The sequence below is a fragment of the Equus quagga genome, chromosome 4, assembly GCF_021613505.1.
Source record: "Equus quagga isolate Etosha38 chromosome 4, UCLA_HA_Equagga_1.0, whole genome shotgun sequence".
Taxonomy (NCBI): Eukaryota; Metazoa; Chordata; class Mammalia; order Perissodactyla; family Equidae; genus Equus; species Equus quagga.
Genome location: NC_060270.1, coordinates 51,753,076 through 51,759,053, shown reverse-complemented (window position 1 = coordinate 51,759,053; position 5,978 = coordinate 51,753,076). Strand labels below are relative to the sequence as shown.

General features: G+C 59.3%; 1 protein-coding gene across 1 annotated transcript in view; it reads right to left on the bottom strand.

The window, feature by feature from the left end:
* WDR49 (WD repeat domain 49) overlaps positions 1-5,978 on the bottom strand; it is a 146,819-nt gene that overhangs the window by 73,312 nt on the left and 67,529 nt on the right.

Here is a 5,978-nt window from a genome sequence, read left to right as displayed (position 1 = left end):
TTGGCAAGAGCTTCTCAAGATCTCATGGTTCCTAGTTTCAGGAGCCAGCCTCCGCGTGGGGTCCCAGTCTTGCCCTAGAAGGTCGGAACACACACTTACCCATTGGACTCACCCTGTCGAGGGCCATTCCATACCCCTCTAGGGGCCTCAGTTTCCCAATGTTCCAGTGAGAGATTCAATTCAGGACTGCATAGGCCTGAGCTCAGCAGAAAAGTGGCCGCCACTGCCTCCACCGTGGGTGTGATGTGGGCAGGGCTACAATCAAGGGTGCCCCGGACCTGGGCTCCTCCTCAAACAAGAACTGACCAAATGCCCGTGTACACTGCCAAATACTCCCCCTCACCCCCATGCCATCTCCAGATCTGTAGGCACTTCCACCAACACAGCCTTCTCCAGAGGCCCCTGGGAATGCCTGTGTGCAGCCAGAGCCCCAGCCTTGAGGACGCAGAGCTGGCTTCCTCCCTGGCTCCGCCTTCTTCCTCATCTGGGATTCTGGGCAAGGCATTGAAGTGCTGGGGTCTTCTCCTTCTCCCGTCACTGGCCACCTGGGATCAGGACTTCCTGGTCCAGACCTCCTGCTGTAATCCCCTCCTCTTGAGTGTGGACTGACTTGAGCGATTCCACAGAGGACGGCAAAGCGATGCTGTGTCACTACTGAGATTTGGATGTGGTCAGTGGTCCCTGAGAACGCGCAAGGGGATAGGTGTGACTACTCACAGCCCACTGTGGGGCATCAGGTACCAGGAAGGAACAGCCCCAGGCTCCTTCCCGCACCACACCCTCACACACCCACACACCCACACCGCCCTCACACACACACACACACACACACACTCACACACACACACACACACACACACACACACGCCCCCGCACCGGAGCTCAATGAAGAGCTCTGCAAAGCTGGCCACCCCTTGTTCTGGGCAGTCGTTTCTTGGTAGAACGAGGGCATCGTTTCTTATGACTCATCTTTAAGTCATTCTTTTACCAAATTAACATTAGTTATCTATCTCAAACGTTCAAACTTTGGGGAATATATTTTACTCCACGATACGCTTCTTATAAACGCCAGTGTTTCATATGCGATGAGAATATTTTTAAAATTTGCCCATTTTGAAAACGTTACCATGGCCCATCCAGGAAAGCGAAAGATTTGAAAGGGGTCTCCCTGGCCCCGACATTTCCCTGGCTGTTTCCAGCTCTGGTGTCACACCTCCAATGGGTCCCCCTCCCCAGGAAGTGAAAAGAGGGAATAGCGGGGCATCCTCTTTGAGACAGAATCTTTGATCTCCGGGGGATTTTTCTTCTTAATGAAAACCGCTATCTCAATTTCAAACATCCGGAGTCACTCACCTCAGACCAGACCCAGCCAGGCACAGGAGGCCACCTCTGGAAGGCTGGCACTTCCATGCAAACTCCGGAGGAGGGAAACGCACGGAGTCCGACAGAAGGAAACTCAGAGGCTACCGGGGACTTGCGGTGGGAGGAAGGGAGACTGACTGCTTCCCAGGGACAGGGTTTCTCTTGGACAAAAATGGGCGGGTACTAGCCGCGGATGACGTTGGTGTGACATTGTGAGTCTGCTTCACGCCACTTCAGCGAACAATTGAAAAGAACCCAAGAACTAAACTTTATTCAACTGACGAGATAAAATACAGGGAAAGGTTAAGTGAAGAAAAGCCGAAAACAAAACTTTAAAACCCACGCCATGGCTAGGGGAAGGCGAGGATTCTCTGGGGCTGCAGCTCAGGAGCTGAGGGTAGTGGCTGGGATGCTGCAAGTGCTTGCTGAAGGTCTTGAGCCGGCTGTGGCTCGGAAGATGCCTGTGCGGCTCTGAGCTAGGCTGGGCACGAGAGGGAGAGATGGTGCCGGATCTTCAGGGGCTTCCGCATCTTTCGGTGGAGCTGCAGCTGGAGATGGAAGAAGAGAAAACGCCACCAGCATGACTGCCCGCCCAAGTCATTCCAAAGAAAGGGACCCTCTGCCGCCAATCAAGCAGTCTCAGTCCAAGCACCACACCCCCGAAAGTCTTCCCAGACTCGAGTCCCTGGCAAGAGTGATCTGAGCCCGCCGCCCCTTGCTCCCAGCCGAACCCCAGCCTCTGGACACTCTGCTCCGGGGGGCGCAGCGCCATCCCCTCTGCACACGCCCGCGTCACACACCCGAGTCCTCCTCACCCTCAGTCTTGGCCTCAGTGTGCTCAGGGTGCTCCAGCTGGGAAAGAAGAACGCGGGCGCGGTGCTCCAGCTCCGAGCCGGGCATATTGAGACCAATGTAGGCCAAGAGCAGTTCCAGGCTGGGAACATCTGGGGGCTGGATAAAATCCTCAGGGTACCATCGGAGCCAGGCGCCCAGAATGAAGGAGATGGCCCTGAGGACGGACAGGTGGGCAGCAGAGTCAGAGAAGGGTCCTTTCCTTGCACGCTGGCCTCCCGGGCATCCCTGTGCGGGCCTGGGCTCCTGGGCCTCCCGCTCCTGGCTGTCCAGGGGCCAGTCCTACTTGGCGGCCACCTCCAATCTGGCAGTCTTGGCAGAGGTAGGCCAGGGCACCAAGGAGGGGCTAGGAAAACGCCTTTGGAAGGGGGGAGCCCTGTGCCGTGGTGGCGTCACCTCTCCTAGGCCTCAGGGAAGCCTGACACACTGCTTGGAGCATCTCTCTGCCCACTGCCCACTGGAACGTCAGCTGCGTGAGGGCAGCGAGCGGTGCGGTCTCCTCTTTGCATTGCCCTCCCTGGCACACAGGAGGTGCTCCCAGAACATCTGACCAGTGAGGGAACAACGGACATTGTCTCGCGCCCATGCTTCCCAGGGCCCTCCTCTTGCCTCCAACTTTCCTTCCTGGGCCTACGTGCTGCCTGATTCACCAGGTGTCCCCTGAGGGTCATGCTCCCCTGCCCCGTACGTATCTCAACCAGGGAGGGGCTTATGTGGCCCCGCAGCACTCCCTGAGCCCCCTGAGCAGGAGCTGAGCACCCGCTGGGGAGGTTCTAGCAGATGAGTGAGCGGGACGCTGCAGGCAACTGCCCTCCAAGTGTGGACGCTGGGCGCCCTCCTAGGGATTCCAAAGCCCACTCACTTTTTGAGTTGGTCTAGGGGTCCGCCGTCCTCATCGCCATAGGCAAGGACACAACCGTATCTAGAAGACACAGGAGGACGTCGCATGGACTGGACTGTGGATCAGGCCTGCGTGAGAAGCCTAGCGGCGCTGTCTGACTCCCAAGGAGAATGGAGCCCTGGAGGGCATGGCTGTCGCCTGCTCTGTGCACGGGATTCTGGTCAGTGCCTAGAAAACTTTCTGCACCTAGTGGGGACCTCTGTGTGTGCGTGGTGAAGGAAGGAGCTCCAACCGGCCCCTCCCTCCTGCTTGAGTGGGTCGGGGGCCTCGGCTCAGCCCAGGGATCGCTGCTCTGGCTTCACCCAGGTCAGAGACCTAGAAGAGCTCTCCCATCTCCTTTTCCAAAGGGAAGACAACAGCTCAGTGAAGGCCACGGGCACGCTGAGGGACAAGGCGGAGGCTTCGCCATAGGCAAGAGGAATATCCTCAATGAGCACAACCACAGCCCCTCCGCTCCAGTCGACCCTCCCAGAGGGTTAGGCTTCTCGAGAAGCCTTTGCAGGCAGCACCTGCTTGAGTCCCTACAATCTCCCCTGGAGGCTGATCCTCTCTTCAGCCCGCCTTGCAAAGAGCAAACCGAGGCTCGGGGAGGTGCCGTGACATCCCCAGCCTCACAGCTAGTAGGTGGCTGAATGCCCACAGTGCTGCGGAGGGGCACGGCACTCACCTTTGAAACAGAAGCTCCAGCACCTGTCCTGTGGTGGCAAAACCTCTATAAGTGCCCAGGAAGCTGTGGACGTAGGCGGTGTCGCCCTCCAGGAAGGCGGGCACCAGGTGCTCCACTCGCTTCTGCCGCGTTCCAGCCTGGACGGTCCACACCAGGCGGGGCGCTTTGCTCTTCGCTCGGGATGGATTTTCAGCCTGGGGTCAGACAGAGGGGCCGCTTGCCATCAGAGGCCGCACCGCGGGCCCCAGGAGTGCCGGGGACTGGAGGTCGGACCGAATGCCCAAGCCCGCGGTGACTTGTGGCCAGAAGTGGGCATCATTGCCCAGGGCAGGGAAGAATTCTCGGGATTCCAAGGAGGACGTGAGGTGGAGAAGGATTAAACCTCTTGGTCTCCTAGGTCTTGGTGCTGGCAGAGGAGTGACAGCCCTTCCCTGGATGAAGAGCATCAACCCTGGGGTGGCTGACCAACTGCCCATTCTAGACAGGAGAACACAGAGGCTTTTCGTGGGCTGGGAGGGATGAGGACGGGAGGACAGGCAGGGTGATCAGGGCGGTGCTGTGGAAATGGCAACAGAAGGTGCGGGTTCAGTGAAGGGCTGAGTCACTGGGCTAATGGGTCTCCCTTCTGGAAAGTTGGGCAGCCTGCTGAGGCCCGATGCCCTGACCTCGAGAGGCCGCGTGGACGTGTTCCTCTGGACAGCAAAGGCAGAGGACCAGAAAGAACACTGTGAGCCCCATGTCCTTTTGGGCAAAAAGCATGCCTATCCATCAGGATGCTGCGTCCGCCTGGGAGAAGGTGGGGAAGGATTGCCAGGCCACATGGACACGTGAGGATGGGAGTTCAAACAGGAAAATCTCTACAGAACGCAAAAGGACTCTTGAACGCCCGTGAGCTGATGGGCTAGAAATGTCTCTGCTCTGCTGCACCTCTGTGGACAGGGCCGTCTCCTCTGGCCAAGACGGGGGCTGGGCCCGCAGGGGAAGGTCGGGGGAAGAGATGGGGATTCAGATTCCTTGGCGAGCAGGGCTCCAGGCAGGAGCCCCGGGGCTGTCTCAGGGCCTTCGAAGACCTGGGGTCCTCAGTGCTGTCTTGGGGCCCTGGGGCTTGGGTCTCCCCAGCACCCGCACTCACCCTGAGCCGGCCCTGGCGTCGCTTGGCAGCGTGGGGCACCTTCCCTTCCTGCAGGGTGGTGGAGTCGAGGGCGTCGTTGCTCGGCTGCTGGCCCATCTCCTGAGTGACGCTCTGGAAAGACAGTGCCCGGCAGCCAGGCGGCAAGCCTCAGAGACCCGACTGGCGGTCTTTGCTGGCTCTCACACCTCTGTGACTCTCTCCACTCTGGACACACATACCCCGCCCCACGGTCCACACAGACCTCCAGCGAGGAGGGAAACACACGGCAGCCTGAGGGCCTGGAATGAGGAGGCAGCTTAGGGGTCCCCTTTCAGTCCCGCCAGCCCTGTCCTGGCTTGGGAACGGGACGGGAAAAGCAGGTTATTGCCAGCCCACCAACCTTCTGCGGCCAAGGGCAGATCCTGCCCACATGTCCCTCTGGCCCCCACACTCACGAGGACGGGATGAGGGCTGCCCTGGGAGGGCTCGGGGAGCTGGTCTGGCCTCGATTGGGCTGCTCTAGGCTTCCTCATGTTACCTGAGAGGACCTCCTGCCAAAGGTCCAGCGGTGGGGGGCGTGGGAGCTGAGCCAGCGTCCACAACGTCTCAAAAGGTTCTCCCTCCGGGCTTTCTGGGAACCAGAGCCCTGGTCAGGCGGGAGAAAGCAGGAGAACATGGTTCTCTATCAAGAGTCTCCAGCCAAGTGAGCTGGCTTTGCGCACGTGGCTGCCTAGTTGCGGGGGTTCCAAGTCTGTTGGGGTCTGTTGTCAAGGAAGTGACCTCATTTCCTGCAGTGCCCTTACCTGAGTGCCCCCCTCACATACCACCCATGCAAACAGTCCTCTGGCCATGGCCTTCTCACCCCCCCTTCTCCATGCGACGTCGTATGCGTACCCAGGAACACCAACACACCCGTCTCACAGGCTCCCTAGAGGGTCTGGGTGCGGCCGAGGTCCCAGCTTTGAGACTGACGCAGAAACAAGTCCTCTTCCTTACCTCTTCTGGATCCTGCATAAGCCATTGTGTCTCTCAGGGCCTGTCGGCCTCCTGTCTGCACACTGGGGAGGACTGGAGCGTGGACTTGC